Genomic DNA, 19563 nt, shown 5'->3' with positions numbered 1-19563 from the left:
AACACACTGAGGGAACACATTTAACCCTTTGGTCGCCCTTGATGTTAACCCTTTACCTGCCAGTGTCATTTATACAGTGATTAGTGCATTTTTTTAGCACTGATCACTATATTGGTGTCACTGGTCCCCAAAAAGTGTCACTTAGAGTCAGATTTGTCCGCCGCAATGTCGCAGTCCAGCTAAAAATCACTGATCACCGCCATTACCAGTAAACCAATCAATATATGCTTATTGGGATTTTTTTACCAAAAGTATGTAGAAGAATACATATTGGTCTAAACCGATGAAGATTTTTTTTGTTTTGGATATGTATTATAGCATATTTAAGGCCCTGGTTCCCAGGCTTGGCACGCATTTTGCATGTGGGTAGTATATGTACAGGTCACCCAACTGACAGGGACAGTGATTAGCTGTAGGGAGAGATTCCAGATGAGTAGGGAAAGTATAGGGACACGCCATCCTTCCTGGAGACCTCCCCATTTGGGTACGGACCAGCCAGGCTGCCCCTCAAAACAGGTGCTGTCGGCACATCTGAGACCTGCTCTGCTACACTGCTGTTACCTTCTGTGAGTGCTCCCGGCCAGGTGCCTTGGCGTGTTGTGAACTATTGAACTCTGACATTAATACAAGTTTTGTTCTCTGCAACCAGACTCTAATGCCGCGTACACACGATCAGACATTCTGACAACAAATGTTCGATAGGAGCTTGTTGTCGGAAATTCCAACTGTGTGTAGGCTCCTTCGGACATTTTTTGTCGGAATTTCCGACAACAAAAATTTGAGAGCTGGTTCTCAAATTTTCCGACAACAAAATCTGTTCTAGTAAGTTCCGAGCGTGTGTAGACAATTCCGACGCACAAAAATCCACACATGCTCTGAATCAAATATGAGACGGAAGCACTCAGTCTGGCAAAACTAGCGTTCGTAATGGAGATAGTACATTCATCATGCTGCAAATGTTTTAATCTTTCAATGCAGCGCATTCACTTCTTCTTTATAATGCTAGAATTATGAAGTTGTTTTGCTGCTGATATACACACAGAGTTCTCACAAACTGATTTCTTTATTATTTCTCGTGATCTCCTGAATAATATTTTTTTTTTTTCGTCAGATCTCCATAATAATGTTTAGAATTTATTTTTATAGTGATCTTTTTTTCTGTATTTTTTTATGAAGCTCTCCATTTTATTTTTTTTGTTTTTTATAGTGATCTACTTTTTTGTTTGTTTGTTTTTTATCAAGATCTTCTGTTTTTTTTATATTTTTTTTTCTACTGATCTCCATAATATTTTTTTTCGTTTTGTGTGTCAAGTTACCACAACACCATTATTAACTATTTTTTAACCTCAAGGAGGTTGTTTGGTGTTGGTGTTCCATGTTAATTTGACATTGTATTTTTGAAATGTACCTGCTTGCTCACAAACAAAACTGTCCTTTTTGAAGTAAGACACATAGGCAAGTATTTGTGAAAAAAAAATATTGCCATTTATTATGGGTCATAACCAAATAAAGAGGAAGGCAACGCTGGCTAAACTGGTGAAATTGGTGAAGCCATTGTACCCCAGGGCACACATCAACTATTTTACAGCCAAAATTGGTAGCATGAGAAGTCCATATAATAGTGAGCACAATCCGGTCCAGGAGTCCAAGAGATCACGAACAGCAGCAGATGACATATATGTCCCCAGGCTGTGGTCTTACAACAGCCTGCGTCTTTTGTCAGACCAGACTGAACCCAGCCCATCACTTTCTTGTCTTCCTTCCATGCTTCCTTCCATGCTTGCTTCCAGGCTTGCTTCCAGGCTATGGCTCTGGTGTTGGAGTTGTGGCAGGAGGTGGAGGAGGACAATGGTCGAACTCACAGACCTGGCTTTGGCTTGTGAGTTTGCCCCTCAACCCCTTATTTATGGATTGTAAGATAACTTCCTCACAGAAGAGGCGTTGGCCCTCTCCATTTCCTGCATTTTGCAGGCTGTCATGCAGGCATGGTCCTCTTGAAGACTTGGGGGGGTTCTGAGGGCTGCAGTAGCCTGCCTATATAGCCCAAGTGCTGCCTCCTCCAGGTTATTCCCCTTCCTGAGCCTTTTTTTTAAGGTGGAGGGGAGGGACCTGGGATTTGGTCAGGCTACTGGGCCCGGCCACCTCCTGGCTGCCACTTATCCCCGCCACCTTCTGGCTGCCACTTTCCACAGCCTCCTCCTGGCCGAGGCTTTCCTGTGTAAGAAAAAGTGATGTAGTTTTATTTTTTGGTTCATCAATCTCACACAATTTTCAGCTCATGACTGTTACAAATTGAATGTTAATAAACAGAAAAGACTATCCTTCTGACCCCAGCATTTTTCATTCTTGTCCCAATACTGTCTATTGATATGTAAAACACTTTGTTAAATCAGAAATTAGTGAGCAATACTAACATCTTTTTCACATCATTGATTTTTTTGACAAGACATATATTGAACAATGCTATACCTGGCTCAAGCTGGGCTCCTCCACATCTTCCTGGCTGGAAGGCCCAGGTTGGAAGTCAGATGCCTCAGCTGGGGTGGAAGGAAGCGTTGAAGAAAGACTGGAGAGTGCTGGCCTGGGTTCCCTTTGGTCCACCACAAAATGCAGTCTGTCATAGTACCACAGCCTGGGTACATAAATGTCATCTACTGCTGCTTCTGATCTCTGGGAATCCTGGACCTTCTTGCGCTCCCTGTTATAAGTGCTCCTCATGCCACCAATTGTGGCCTTCAAATAGTTGATGGTTGCCGTGGGGATCTGCGGCTTCACAAATTCGAGCAATTGATCCAGTGCTGCCTGCCTCTTTCTTTTATTGGTATAAAAGGGGTGGTTTACCTGCCACAGACAGGGCAGCTCCCTGTACTTATGAATGAAAATGGGGATAAAGTCCTGATCATTCAATAGATCCATTTTCTTTGCAAGACACAACACAAGACAAAAAATCTTGTTCCAATATAGGCCTCAATCTATAAGCAGTATAGGCCCAAGTTAAAAACGTACCTTCGTTATCACGATCGGTGCTTCTGCTACTCCTTCCTCTGCTCACAGATCGTACATAAGATGCACGCGTGTCACGCTTTATATACACTGTGCATGCGTGAAACTCCGCCCGCCCCTGACCTTCTATCTAGTATATTCCCCGCCCCTTCTCTTTCGGCATGGTGGGAGAGCACATGGTGGAGAAAGAACAAGTATTATTATTATTACTTGCATGCTGCTCCATGTGCTTTTCTTTACTGTTGTACAGTTTAAAATGGCAACTTTCAGGTTCGTGGGCACAGTAATCGTTTGTAGTAAACATCATTCGTTCGCCCACTAATACAATGTTTTTGGCAGATACAGGTTAACTACATTTGTTCAGACCTATTTGTATTCAAAGAAGTTTAGTACATTGTTGTCTAGATGGGTTTGAAACTAGAATGAAATGCAAACTTGATTCAGTGTAAGGAGAGGACACTCAGCAGCTGTTTATACATCTGGACGCAGGAGCACTAGTATGGGACACCAGAATAAACTTTGTAGGGTGTCCCACACAGGTGCTCCAGTGGATACTAGGGGTGTCTCCATGTGGGAAACTTTACCAAAAAAAGTATTCCAGCTTGAAGAAAGGGACAAAAATCATGTCTTCAGCTTGGAACTCTGCCAAAACAGACAATTGTACGACATTTGCAAGCAATGTTTCATATTTCTATTTATGCCCTCAAAAATTTGTGTGCTAAGTATACCTTTTTTTTTATTCACATAGGGGAGAAAAGACTCAAGACATCAGAGGACACCAGGGACACACAACCTCCTAAAGAAGGGGAAATCCCCACACCACAATCAGAGGATGTGGAGGAAGGAGAGGTTTATGAAGTGGGCGAAATAGTGACCACAACAGGTGAGTGTCTGAGACCACAGCTTCAGATAATAGATGTATGCCTGCATATTTATAATACATGGTGTTTTTTTTTTATTCTTAGGTGATGTGGATGTTGTGGAAGAAGAAACACATTTCATAAGTGCAAGTGCACACATCCTCATCGGGGAGATCATGGTGTGCAATAGGGATTTACAGAAGATCAAGGAAGACATCAATGATGTGGAAAAAAGACTCAAAAACATCATTGATGTTTTAGGCAGAATATAAAACACACCAAAATTTAAAAAAGTTTTTCTTTTTCTTAATTTTTTGAAAAAGTTTGAAAGCCAAATTTCAAAGATGCACACATGAGCTATCTGCCATCACGGGATATCAATGTACGCGTTTTGTGGGTGAAACCCCTTCCTCACAACGCAAGTAGCTGAGAGGAAGGGGTTGTACCCCCGAAACATGTCCATTGATCCCCCATGATGGGAGCCTGCACATGTTGACCTTAGGCATGGGATGAGGAGGGAAATCCCCATTTTGACTCTCAATTTGTGTGCATCTTCAAAATATGGGTTTCACAGGGGTGACAACACCCCATTTGATGAAGTTGCCTTCATCAACACAGTTTGGACATACTAATGTCTGATATTGCCTTCAATTTATCAAAGTTGAACTTTGTAAGTTCCTGAGTTGTGTATTGTTTTATGGTTTTAAAAACATGCCTGTTTACCACAAAAAATGATATTTCTAATGTCTAAAACATTTTTTTTTCTATAAGTATGTTGGTTTGTTCAAAAACCCTTTTATGAACGCACATGTGAATGTTCACAGAGTCACAGAGTAAAAAAACTTATATTCAATAATGTGTGGGTTCTTCTTTCAATAGCAGTTTTTTAATAAGTTGGTGTTTACAGTGACAATGTGGGTTATTTTCTAAAGGAAAATCCACTTTGCACTACAAGTGCAGTTTCAAGTGCACTTTTGCAGTGCACTTGTAGTGCAAAGTGGATTTTCCTTTAGTAAATAACACCCACAGTGATTTATAATTTGCAACAATCAGGCCATTTTCATCACTCCAAAAAATAAAATCATGGTGCTGAAAAAGATGAATATTTTTATCCTTAATGCATTACATACATTAACAACAAAAACAAGGTGTGTGTGTAGCAGACCCACAACACAATAGTTAGCTGAAGAAGAGATTGTCACCTCATGTATCAGATAAATTACGTTTGCACTATTGAAGAAAATGGACAAATAAATAAGCACATTGGATAACCTAGGAGACAGCTAAAAGAAACACAAGCAGTAAATCAAAGGAAATATTTTTCAGTTTAAAATACAAATTTATTTTAAAAATGTTTGTTAAACATTTTATGGGATATCAATGGCCCCCCTACCCACAAAGTACTCCATATATTTTAGACGGACCTTGCGGGCGCTTTGGGGGGGCAAGCCAGGACGGCCAGCTTCAAGCGCCATCAGGGTATGGTCTTGAAATCCGGCCTCAGGCCCAACTGAGGCCACATAGTTCATAGAATTTCTCCATAAAAAGTTGTGGAGAATGCAGCATGCAAGGATTATATGGTTAAGTTTATATTCTGCCATGTTGATTGGCGTAAGGAATAGGCGGAACCGGCTGGCCATTATCCCAAAAGCATTCTCCACCACTCTTCTGGCTCTGGCCAGCCAGTAGTTAAAAGCCCTCTGGTCCAGGGAGAGGGTCCTCATGGGGATTGGCCGCATTAGGTGATCACCCAGCCCAAACGCTTCATCAGCGACAAAGACGAATGGCAGACAAGCCACGTTGTCTTCCGGAGGTGGCAATCCCATGTCACCACTCTGGAGCCGTCCGTAGAACTCGGTCTGGGCGATGACTCCACCATCCGACATCTGGCCATTCTTCCCCACATCCACAAAGAGAAACTCATATGTCACCGACACCACCGCCAACATCACAATACTATTAAACCCTTATAGTTGTAATAGTATGACCCCAAGTTGGGGGGTGGGACTATGTAGACATGTTTCCCATCAATTGCCCCTCCGCAGTTGGGAAAGTCCCACCGCTGGGCAAATTGGGAAGCCACAGTCCGCCATTCCTGTGGCATTGAAGGAAACTGTGAAGTGAAACAAAAAAAATAAAAATTTGTACTTTTGCACATAACATTGCAAGCAGATTAGACACAAACACTCCTGGCCAACATCAGTATAACATTTATTTGAAAGAGTATTTAAAAAAAAAATCTAAGATCCACTTATCAGATTCCTCGCCCCCTCTGATGGCCCATTGTAAAAATTTTAAGGGGTGAGATGTTTTGGACAGGTAACCCTCTCCACTTCATTGAGAGCTGAATGCATAAATAATATGTGTTACTTTGGCCAGCCCCTCCTTACTTATACTTACACTATTGGCAGCCCACTGCACAGGTAAGAAGTGTCATAATACAAAAATATAAATACACACTGTACAAATTGAAGTACATTTTTACATTCTGCAATTACCTATCAAGATAATAGGCGAACAAAACTTTAAACAGTGCCACTAGAAAGTATTCAGGCAGGCCCTTTCACTACATGCTTTGGTGAATTCATTCAGAAATATGACCACAAAAGAGGTAGGTATAGTGTGTATGGGTTTGGCCAAGTCAGCATATAGAGGATTAGTATTGGTTGACTTAGCGGTTGGGGGGGAGGGCGGGTTCCAAATGATTTTGTGACCCCCAAAAAAACCCTGTGGCACTCTGACTGAATTTAAGTACACAGATAACATTTGGACATATTTTAGGGGGTGTTTAGGGTAAAGCGCTACTATGGAGCTGACATAATACATTTTTAAGTTACTAGGCTAGGTGTGTATGGGCCCAGCATAGCATGCTGGGGAGGTTAGTGAAGGCAAATATGCATGAAGGACAAAAAAGGAACTTGAAAAACTTCCAGTATGCATGAGGACAAAGAGGACATTCACAGCATATTACAATCATGGTAATTAGGGAATGATGAAAGAAATACAATACATTAGCAAACAGTAAATACATATAATGTGATGTTAAAGGAGAAATCTTACCTTAATATAGTCCTTCTGCAGGACCTGAATGATGGCAGAACAGTTCTCTGGAATAATGATCCCCAGAGCCTGGGGGGGGCCTGAATGATGGCAGAACAGTTCTCTGGAATAATTATCCCCAGAGCCTGGGGGGAGATGCCCATCGAGAACTTGATGTCCTGCAGACTTCTCCCAGTCGCCAAGTACCGCAACGTGGCGATGAGCCTCTGTTCAGGAGTGATGGCTTGCCGCATGCAGGTGTCCTGCCTTGTAATACAAGGGGACAGCAAAGCCAACAAACAGTGAAAATCGGGGTCCGTCATCCTGAGATAATTCCTGAAATCATCAGGATTATTCTCACGGATCTCCTGCAACAAAGGCATGTGCGAGAATTGGTCACACTGGAGCAACCAATTCTTTGTTCATAAACTCCTCCTCCCCCTGTTCATGGACTGGACTTGGGTCAAAGTAAGAACCCCAACACAAAGCATCTGCACAGCACGAACTCTACGATGAGTACGTACCCACAACATGGCTAGAAAACAGTCGGCTGGTCAGAACAAACTAACAGAACACACTGAAAATCAGAAAGGCCTAAGAAGAGCGAGCTGAAAATCAGAAACGAGCGGACATGAACGCACTGCAAATCACATACGTAATATAAAAATATGCACTGAAAGCCAGATACGAACTGACTACACACACTGAAAACCAGATACGAACCTACAAACATAAACTGAAGAGCAGTAATGATCTGAAATGCATGAGGCTGAAAAAGTGCAAATCGTCTCTCGCCAAACTTCTACTAACACGAGATTAGCAGAAGGAGCCCAAAGGGTGGCGCACTGGCTATTGAACTTCCTCTTTATAGTGCCGTCGTACGTGTTGTATGTCAGCGCGTTCTTGACGATCGGAATTTCCGACAACATTTGTGCGACCGTGTGTATGCAAGACAGGTTTGGGCCAACATCCGTCGGAAATAAATCACAGAATTTCGTTGTCGGAATGTCCGATCGTGTCTACTGCCACTGCACCAAGCTGCACCTCCCCACATATTCACTTTGCAATGTACATTTTTACTTAGCTTAGTGAATGATATGAATTGGAGTTAATTTTTGAGAACTCAGCCTTGTGTAAGGAAAATAAAAACAGGATTTTTGCTTGCACATCATTGGACATTTAAAGAAATCACAGCATCACCTTATTCAATGAAGCTAAGTGAAAATGTCTCTAATCCATTCCAAAATCAACCCACAAGTATGCCCAGATGTGAACATTATGATGAGGGTTGGCTAAGTAGCACATACTCTAGTACTTAGTGCCCACGTGTACACAGGTTAGAGGTACCATATCTCAGGGCCGAAACTAGGGGGGCCTGCCCCGGGTGACGCATCTAGGGGGGGCGCCGCCGGGCGTGCTGCCCCCAACCGCACTGGAAAACTCTGCTCTTAGGGTGTCACTGCAGCCTGGTCAAGTTTAAATATCAGAGACTCAAATAGGAGGAAGACCGCACAGGTGCACTAGCGCTGAATGACTCTGCTCTGACACCCTGAAGCAGAGGTACCCGGTGTGAGAGGCGCCCCCGGCAGAGTGCTGTGAGGTCTCCCTCCTAGTCCTGCCCAGTTCCAAACAGCCTATGTCTTTTCTGCGTGAGGCATCCCAGAGAAGGGGAGGCTTCAAAGAAGGCCCTGGACTGAGGGGGGGGGCAGAGGAGGCCCTGGACTGGGGGGGTGCAGAGGAGGCCTTGGGCTGGGGGGTGCAGAGGAGACCCTGAACTAAGGGGTACAGTGAAGGCCCTGGGCTAAGGGGAGGTGCGAAAGAGGCCCTGGACTGGTGGGGGGGTTCAGCGGAGGCTCTGGACTGTAGGGTGCAGTGGAGGCCCTGGGCTGATGGGTTGTGCGGAGGAGGCCCTGACCTGGGGGGGTCGCAAAGGAGACCCTGGAATTGGGGGATGCAGAGGTGGTCCTGGGCTAGGGGGGCGCAGAAGAGGCCCTGGACTGGGGGAGTGCAGAGGAGGTCCTGGACTGGGGGGTGCAGAGGAAGCCCTGGACTGGTGGGTGCAGAAGAGGCTCCGGGCTGGGGGGTGCAGATAAGGCTCTGGGCTGGGGGGGGTGCAGAGGAGGCGCTGGACTAGAAAATGGTTGGTGTGGCAAAGATCCTGGATACGGAGAGGGGGAGTGCAGACGAGGCCCTGGGCTCGGAGGGGAGTGCAGAGGAGGCCTTGGACTAGGGGATGCATAGTAGGCCCTAGACTAGGAGGAGAGTACACAGGGGACCCTGGATTGGGGGTACAGAGGAGGCCCTGAACAGGGGGATGCAGAGAAGGACCTGGACTAGGAGGGGAGTACACCGGAGGCCCTGGACTGGGGGGTGTAGAGGAGGTCCTAGACTTGAAAAGTGGGGTTGATGTGGTAAAGGACCTGGTTTCAGAGAGAAGCATGCAGGGGAGGCTCTGAACTTGGGGTGGGCTGTAGAGGAGAGGCCTTGGACTAGGAGCAGAGTGCAAGGAGGCCCTGGACTGGGAGGGGGGTGCAGAGGAGCCCCTGGTCTGGGAGGGTGCAGAGGAGGTGCTGGAGTGGGGGGGTGCAGAGAAGAGTTGGTATGGCAAAGACCCTGGATTAGGAGAGGGGGAGTGCAGAGGAGGCCCTGGACTAGGAGGGGTGGGCAGAGGAGGCTCTGGACTAGGAGGGGAGTACACATGAGGCCCTGAACTAGGGGGTGCAGAGAAGGCCCTGGACTTGAAAAGTGGGGTTGATGTGGTAAAGGATCTGGATTCAGAGAGCAGAGTGCAGAGGAGGCTCTGAACTTGGGGTGGGCTGTAGAGGAGGCCTTTGACTAGGAGCGGAGTGCAGAGGAGGCCATGGACTAGGGGGGTAGGTGCAGAGGAGGCCATTGACTAGGAAAGGGTGATTGGTGTGGCAAAGGTCCCTGGATAGAGGGGTACAAGGGAGATACTGGACAAAATGAGGGGAACATTTATCAATTGTCGCAAGTAATGCCAAACAGGAGCAGAGAGACTGGTCGTGTAATAGATTTATTAAAGGAGAAGTACAGCCAAAACCTGTTTGGTTTTACTTTTCATGTTGATCACAGCAGTGCAGATTAATTTGCACTCCTGTGACCCATTTTCAGATGACAGTTGGCTTAAAGGCCTTGGTTGTCAGGGGACTCAGACTCCTGATTGGCTTTTGGCAGCAGCCATTGGCTTACACTGCTGTCAATCAAAGCCAGTGAGCCAATCAGAAGATGGAGGGGCGGAGTCGAGACATGGCTCAGTGTGTGTACCGAGCCATAGCTCAGGAGTGCGCCTGCTTGGGTGCCCCCACAGCAAGCTGCTTGCTGTGGGGGCTACCCAGAAAGAGGGAGGGAACAGGGGTGCCGGTGAGGGACCCAAGAAGAGGAGGATTCAAGCTGCTCTGTGCAAAACCACTGCAGACAGCAGGTAAGTATAACAAGTTTGTTATTTAGAAAAACAAACAAAACTGAGACTTTAATATCACTTTAAGGTTAGCTGTGTGTAGTAAAGGATATGCAATAGAACAGTTTTATATTAAAATGAGTATACTGAGGTTTGTACTGTCTGTTACAGACTTGCTTGTGGCACAGTCATTAAAGCATATGGCCCTTTAAGCCCTTCCCACTGTTGATGCAATCTGACCACGCCCACAGTTTTGGCATGACACCGCTATATTACCACTCACCATTTTTCTTGGGGGGGGGGGTGCAAAAAAATGACCAGCCCCAGGTGCCTAGACGCCACTGGTATATCTAGAATCAACATAGGTAAAGCAATAGTTCCCTGCAAGGTGACCACAATCAAGTCTGTTTTTAAAATTAAAAAAAAAGATTGATTCACTTTGAGGATAGTAGAAAAATAGCTGTAGCAAAAACACTGTTTGATTACCTTGACAATGACATATTGACAGTCTCCATGCACAGTGTAACGGAGCTGATCAAAGGTAGTAATGTGGGTACCTCCCTCAACTGAGCAGGTTGCTGAGCATGGATTTGCTGTGCAGTTCCATTTCCCCTTGAAGCATTTGCTGTAAAAATAACAGTCAATAACAGAGCATAATCTTTAATGAATGACAAGACATCATGTACAATAATTCCTGTACTCACCAGGTTCTACAAGCAGTAGAATAGGATTTTCCGGGGCTGTATATTTTATCATTATAGGTACAGGGGCATTCCTGAGGCTTTATACAGTCTTGGCTACTGATGTCATCATATATTAAACCTTTAAAAAATATATATAACTAATAAATTAAGGCAATATAGACAGTTGCTGAGCAGCTAAAATGCACCTTGGATTATATATAAAAAAGTGAATAAATATCTATAACAGTTTCTAAACTTAAAGCGTATGTATAGCCAAAACATTATTTTTAAATGTTGGATGCAGAAGGGAATGGTTACATCTTCCACAGAAAGAGGTGTGACCTGATGTGCTAACATCCCAACACATTATATTATATAGCACAACATACCTTCGGTATCTAGGAATTTTTAGGCACAATATCAAAAGCAAAACATATATGATAAAAATCCAATATTTTATCATTACAGAAATAAAAAGATAGACAACACTGTTGGCTGATCAAACAATGATATCACTCACATCTCTTATAAATATGTCCACCAAATTACACATCAAATACATGTATAGTGGTATCCATTTGGATTGACTAAGAAAATAGCTCAACGCGTTTCAAACAGTAGGGAATGGTTAAAGAACCTGTTGGTTTATTTTTTGTTTTTTTGTATCCGGTTGGGGAGATGTCCCTGTACTTTGTGTCTTGAAGATGCAACAGGTAGAGGGAGACAATCTCTACAACGTTAAAAAGGTTCTCCACTGCCAACTGCGCATACATGAGCCACGCTGCGCTTTGTGAATGGTCCTGCGGTCTTCTGGGACCTGTGATGTGTCCCAGAAGACTGCAGAGAGGGAAGGGAAGAGTAGACCTAGGTGATCTAAACAGAAGTGGGAGTGGGTACCTGTCTAAACCATGTACCTGCTCCCCCCCCAAAAAAAAAATGACACGCCAAATATGGCAGACGAGGGGAGAGGAGGACTTAAAGCGGAGCTTCCCCTTTTAGGTGAAGTCCCACTTTAACCACTTCCATACTGGGTACTTTTACCCCCTTCCTGCCCAGGCCAATTTTTAGCTTTCAAGCTGTCACACTTTGAATGACAATTGCATAGTCACGCAACACTGTACCCGTTAAGGCTGCTTTTACACTGGGGAAGTTTTCAGGTGTTTTATCGCTAGAAATAGCCTCTAACTAACGCCTGAAAACTGCCTCCCCATTTATTTCAGTGTGACTTTTCACACTGGGGCGGTGCACTTGCAGGATGTTCTGAAAAGTCCTGCAAGCAGTGTCTTTGGGGCAGTTTATACATGGCTCCCAAAATGCCCTGCCCATTGAAATGAATAGAAACAGCAACAGGCGCCTCTTAGTAAGATTGTAACATTTAATGGCAAGTTAGCATTAAAAACACTCACATGTAACAACATGTTTGTCCAGCACAGGGGATTCCAGTAAGAGCCATGGATGATCTTTGCAGTCTTAGATGAAGGAAAGCCTTGTTCCTCTATGCTGTCGGCTAGTCTGTCTGCAGCGGACTTCCGGGATTCGATCACGATCCAGAACGAGGCTTGCAACGCAGTCCGGCAGTCACATGGTGGGCTGGAGTGCAGAGTCAAAGTATGGACTGTACAGTAGTAGTCCAGCAGGGACTGGAGCACTTGTCAGGATAAAAGAAATATGAATGGGGCAAAATACCACCAAATTCTTGAGGAAAATCTGCTGCCCTCTGCCAGAAAGTTGTCAATGTGAAGAAGGTTTACCTTCCAACATGACAATGACCCAAAGCAGACAGCAAAAATGACCACACAGTGGTTGAAGGGGAAAAAGGTGAATGTCCTTGCATGGCCTAGTCAGAGCACAGACTTAAACCACATTGAAAATCTGTGGAATGACTTGAAGACTGCATTCCACTAATGGTCACCATCAAATTTACAGAACTTGAGCAGCTCTGCAAAGAAGAGTGGGCAAATATTGCAAAGTATAAATATAAAGTGTAGAGATTGCGCCAACTCATAAACAATATGTGTAGTGAAGCAGCCAACACAACAAACTGACTGATGTAAGTGTATAGAAATAATAATCAAGTGTGGCGCTAACGTGACAGAATACGTGTTATTGGTCAGATAACAGTAATATCTGATAAAAAGGTACCACGTCCTGAAGTGTGTACCTAATGTGCTAGTGATATAGTTTTTATGGAAAAATGTACTCTCTTCACAGAACCCCATAAAAACAGAACAACAAAAAATAATAAAAAAATAAGAAATAAAAAGCACTAAAGCACTAAAAAATAAGAAATAGAAAGCACTAAAGATAGTGAAAGGTTAAGTGTACAAAAACACATAAAAGTGATGAATGATATATCCTGAACCTATATATCAATTAGGTATGAATAGTCTATATAGGATAACACATTCAAAATTGACTCAAAAGTGCAATATAATAGGTATACAAAATATCACAGTGTACTGTATGTATAACTCAACAAAAATTGTGTTCATCAGGGCAAAGCCAGGATGTGAACGCATAAGTCCATAAAGAAGTGAATATGTGTGAATACGGAGAATCCATTAATAAGTGGTTGGGGTGCTCGCAATTAACCCCATGACAGTCTAAAAGCGAGCAGTCTTCATATAGGGTAAATAGAAGCTGTTTGAAAGGATCCTTGAATGTAGGTGGATTCTTCACTCATTAAGATGGTATCAACCCAAAGAAATAAGCAAAGGAATGCCCTTACCAGACAAGGTGGACTCACAGGCTCTTGGCGGTGAGTCAAACGAGCTTGTACCGTCAATCGGTGTGGTACGATAATCCGTGTGATGGTCTTGTGCAGAGTCTCATCAGATGTTGTCAGATGGTATATCTCTGGGGGTGCCAAACCGGAATCGGGAGCCTCCAATGTTCCTCTTCGGTCATCAGGCGATCGATTCCTCAACGACCCAAGCAGAAGTCTTTGAGGATGAAACGCGTCGGGTTCTTATGTCTATACCCCTACCATCACTCACTGCGCTGTATTTTATATTGTCTTGCCATTTTGAGCCGAGTTTTTACTGCCCATTTTTACAAATTTTTGGAAAATAATTTTGATATCAATAAAACGCTACAACGTTTTTTTTAAAAAAAGATTCACGCTATGTGGAAGTCTTTTTTCCTTTGTTTGCTTGTCCATATGATGGGTCGTTGAGGAAGCGATCGCCTGATGACCGAAGCGGAACATTGGAGGCTCCTGATTCCGGTTTGGCGCCCCCAGAGATATACCATCTGACAACATCTGATGAGACTCTGCACAAGACCATCACACGGATTATCGTACCACACCGCTTGACGGTACAAGCTCGTTTGACTCACCGCCAAGGGCCTGTGAGTCCACCTTGTCTGGTAAGGGCATTCCTTTGCTTATTTCTTTGGGTTGATACCATCTTAATGAGTGAAGAATCCACCTACATTCAAGGATCCTTTCAAACAGCTTCTATTTACCCTATATGAAGACTGCTCGCTTTTAGACTGTCATGGGGTTAATTGCGAGCACCCCAACCACTTATTAATGGATTCTCAGTATTCACACATATTCACTTCTTTATGGACTTATGCGTTCACATCCTGGCTTTGCCCTGATGAACACAATTTTTGTTGAGTTATACATACAGTACACTGTGATATTTTGTATACCTATTATATTGCACTTTTGAGTCAATTTTGAATGTGTTATCCTATATAGACTATTCTTACCTAATTGATATATAGGTTCAGGATATATCATTCATCACTTTTATGTGTTTTTGTACACTTAACCTTTCACTATCTTTAGTGCTTTCTATTTCTTATTTTTTTATTATTTTTTGTTGTTCTGTTTTTATGGGGTTCTGTGAAGAGAGTACATTTTTCCATAAAAACTATCACTAGCACATTAGGTACACACTTCAGGACGTGGTACCTCTTTCTCAGATATTACTGTTATCTGACCAATAACACGTATTCTGTCACGTTAGCGCCACACTTGATTATTATTTCTATACAAATATTGCAAAGTCTAGATGTGCAAAGTTAGTAGAAACATATCCCAACAGGATAAAGACTGTAATTAAAGCAAAAGGTGGTTCAAAAAAATACTGACACCAGGGGGTGATCCTTTTGCAGTAAATACAGCTGGATAAAACAAAAACTGTGTGTGTTCATGTCAGGCTGCAAAGCACCAAAATGTGATTATTTTAAAGAGGGGTGATTCTTTTCTATACCAACTGTATGTGTATCTGAAAATCAATCCTGATGTACCGATGGCCTACTGTATCTCTTTTCTTGATGCCCGAAAATGCCAGGATAGCACAAAATGACCCCTTCTTGGAAAGTAGACAGTCCAAGGTATATAGTAAGAAGCACGGCATATTTTTTGAAGTTATTTTTTTGTCAGGAATTTTTGGGCCAATATAGTGATCAGTCATTGGCTGTGTCCATGAAAGATCGCACCACTGCATGGCCGCGTCTGAGAGGACGCCATGTGCCCACTCAGAAAGACGAAAAAGGCCCACCCGGCCTTCAATCTGCTATAGGCCGGGTGGGAAGGTATTAAGGAGATTCTGCTTTTAGGCAGTTGCCACTGAAAAAGATGTCCTCATTGGAAGATTTAAATTGAAATTCCCCTCATTTTCTATTCTGTTGACAGTGGTTTATTGACAGCAATAAAATCATGACAGGAAAAGTGATACTGGGATTATAGTTTTTCTTCCATGCTTAACTTGCAATGTCATTAACCACTTGCCGACTGCTGCTGATATGCATTGGCACAATGGCAGCGGTGGGCAAATGGACGTCCCCTTTAATTGGTGGGCCCGCCACGTACAGCGTGACCGCGCCCGCGGTACCGGCGGACTCGATGTCCGCCGGTCTGCGGGCGATCGCGTCACGGAGCCGCCGAAAAGGGGAAGTGCCTATGTAAACAAGGCATTTCCCCGTTCTGCCTTGTGACATGACAGAGATCACTGTTCCCTGTCATCGGGAGCAGTGATCGCTGTCATGTGAGTGGAAGCCCATCCCCCCACAGTTAGAATCACTCTGTAGGACACGCTTAACCCCTTCATCGCTCCCTAGTGCCCCCTAGTGTTTAGCCCCTTTCCTACCAGTGTCATTTACACAGTAATCAGTACATTTTATAGCACTGATCTCTGTAAAAATGACAGTGGTCCCAAAATAGTGTCAAAAGTGTCCGATGTGTCCGCCATAATGTCACAGTTATGGTAAAAATCGCACATCGCTGCCATTACTAATAAAAAAAATTATAATATAATAATAAAAATGCCATAAAACTATCCGCTATTTTGTAGACGCTATAACTTTTGCGCAAACCAATCAATATACGCTTATTGAGATTTTTTTACCAAAAAATATGTAGAAGAATACATATCAGCATAAACTGAGAAAAAAATTGTTTTTTTATATATTTTTGGGGGATATTTATTATAGCAAAAAGTAAAAAATATTGCTTTTTTTCAAAATTCTCGCTCTTTTTTTGTTTATTCAATATTCCTATCACACACGTTCCTGGTAAAATGGCTCAAAAAATGGTGGGTGCTGCAGCGATTACCAGTTGGGTCCTGGAAGCATCAAACAAACGTACATCTTCGTCAGCACACCATGGATCAGCAAAAAGTTGTCCAAGAAGGTTTTAATGAAAGGAAGTCACATCACAAAGAAAAGGTGCAACGTTTCGGGGCCGCGCAGGACCCCTTCGTCAGGCATGTGACGATGTGATGTCACATGCCTGACGAAGGGGTCCTGCGCGGCCCCCGAAATGTTGCACCTTTTCTTTGTGATGTGACTTCCTTTCATTAAAACCTTCTTGGACAACTTTTTGCTGATCCATGGTGTGCTGGCAAAGATGTACGCTTTTTTTGTTTATAGCGCAAAAAATAAAAACCACAAAGGTGATCTAATACCACCAAAAGAAAGCTCTATTTGTGGGAAAAAAGGACGTCAATTTTGTTTGGGTGCAACATCGCACGACCGCGCAGTTGTCAGTTAAAGCGACGCAGTGCTGAATCCCAAAAAGTGCTCTGGTCAGGAAAGGGGTAAAATCTTCCAGGGCTGAAGCGGTTAAAGGATATTAAAGGTAGCCTGCATTAAAAGAGAAGTATGGGTTTTTGTTTATTTCTGATTAATACTTACCTAAGTGGATGCAGCATCGGTTGGATGCTGCATCTGTCCCCCAGCGCCTCTACACTGAGAATAGTAATAAGGATAGCCGGCAAAACTGTAATCCTTGAAGTGTTGTTTATTGGTACATCAGAGTGACAATAAAATAATAAAGCTGACGCGTTTCGGCAATAGCCTTAGTCGTAGCTAGTTTGAAACAGATATGGCAAAATATATATACTCACATACACACATGCAAACTCCATCTCTACAAAATTGGCCTATCAGGTTAGTGTCACAGAAAATTAACATATTTGATTGATACCACCAATTATTCAAGTGGTTAGTGACTACACCTGTTTTTAGCCAGCATGGGAAGAGGGAGAGGAAAGAAAGGCAAAATAAAAAGTTATTTTGTTGAGCCAAAAAGAAGTGTATAGAAAAAAATGCTACATGAGATATTAGGACCTTATTACTCCAAGGGAGAAATATATTCCTTAAAAGAAGGGAAAATGTTCACATAAAATACTTTGTGGTAGCAACAAAAGCTAAAGTCAAGATGAATGGCAGGATCAAAAGAAGAAAAAAAAAAAAGGAGGGGGGGATTCAATTTATGGCGGGATCAAAAAAGAAGGATGCAATTTATGGCAGGATCAAAAAAGAGGGGGATACAATTTATGGCAGGATCACAAAAGAGGGGATTGAATCTATGGCAGGATCAAAAAAGATACAATTAATGGAAAAAGAGGGATGGAATTTATGGCAGGATCAAAGAAGAGGGATGCAATTTATGGCAGGATCAAAAAAGAGGGGGATTAAAGTTATGGCAGAATCGCAAAAAAGGGGGATTGAATTTATGGCAGGATCAAAAAACAGAGATACAATTCATGAAAAAAAGAGGAATGCAGGATCAAAAAAAAAAAAGAGGGGATAAAATTTATAACAGAATCAAAAAAGAGGGATTCAGTTTATAGCAGGAACAAAGAAAAAAGATACAATTAATGAAAAAAGAGGGATGCAATTAGTGGCAGGATCAAAAAAAAAATAATAATAATTTTCTTTTTTCCCCCTTCCTTTCCCTCCTTCCTCTTTCCCTTCCCTTCTCTTCTCTCTTTCCCCTCTCATTTTCCTTTCCCCTTCTCTCCCTTCTCCTTCCCTTTTGTTGGGCAGGAGGAAAAAATAAAAAAAATAGATAGAGGGCAGAAAACAAGCACAGAAGGAACATACTGGGACAAAAAGACAAATACTGAAGCAGGTAACAATAAAATTGAAGATGGGATAGGATGATGTCATTTGAGAAATAGATCCACATCCCATCTGTGGTTCATGCCTGTGGGGATGTGTGTCCCCAACAGGAAAATCCACTTAACTTCCTGTTCCAGTAGCCTTCTATGCTTGTCTCCTCCACGTACCAACATTTTGATTTTTTGAACTGCAGAGAAAGAGAAGGAATCCATGTTACCATCATGTATACATTTAAAATGGTTAGATACATTGGATAACCTTCTCTCATTACTATATGCTGCTCCGTTATAATGTTCGCTAATCTTTGTGCGAAGGGGCCTAGTGGTACATCCTACATATTGTAATTTACAAACATCACATTCTATCACATAGACTACATATTGAGTACTACAATTTATAAAATCCTTAATAGGCAATACCTTATTATTATGGTACGAGATGATAGACTTGTGATTCTTGTTATGTTTGTTACAATACCTACAAGTATTTAAACCACAACTATTCGAGCCATTAGTACTGAGCCATGTTTTGGAAATGGTGGTGGTTTGGCGTAGACTGGTGACAAAGAGTTACCTAAAGTTGGGGCAAGACCACAAGAGGAATTACAACCCTTTAGAAAGCACATCTATTAGGTCCTTGTCACCATAAAGAATGGGAAGATGTTTATTTACAATCTGTTTGATCTGATTAAACTCTCCGAAGAAAGTGGTGACAAAGGTAAGGGAACTCTTGTCCTTGTTCTTTTGTTTTTAATGTTGTGTATATTTTGAAGAGCAAAGGGATTTCTCTCTGTTGTGCAATAGATTGTACCTGTCCTTCTCTGAGGCTATGGGAATTACTCTATTAATATGCCACTTCTGATAGCCTCTATCGCTTAATCGTTTTGAGATGTCAGAGCATTCTAGCTGAAAACATTCCGGGGTGGAGCAGTTGCGCTTAGCTCTTATAAACTCACCCACCGGGATGGAACGAATAGTATGGGGTGCATGGCAGCTGGAGGCCAGAAGTAAGGAATTTCCAGCAGTAGTTTTGCGTATTTATAAGACCAGTGCTGGGGTCACCCCTGAGTGTGATATCTAGAAAATTAATCATGATCTTATTTCTCACATAAGAGAATTCAAGATTAAGGCTGTTATTGTTAAGGTATGAAACAAAAGAAGTTAAAGAGGAATCAGTGTGGTTCCAAATTAAGATCAGA

This window comes from Aquarana catesbeiana, linkage group LG11, assembly GCF_042186555.1.
Source record: "Aquarana catesbeiana isolate 2022-GZ linkage group LG11, ASM4218655v1, whole genome shotgun sequence".
NCBI classification, from domain to species: domain Eukaryota; kingdom Metazoa; phylum Chordata; class Amphibia; order Anura; family Ranidae; genus Aquarana; species Aquarana catesbeiana.
The sequence above is the reverse complement of the archived record's forward strand: the minus strand, read 5'-3'. Positions refer to the sequence as shown.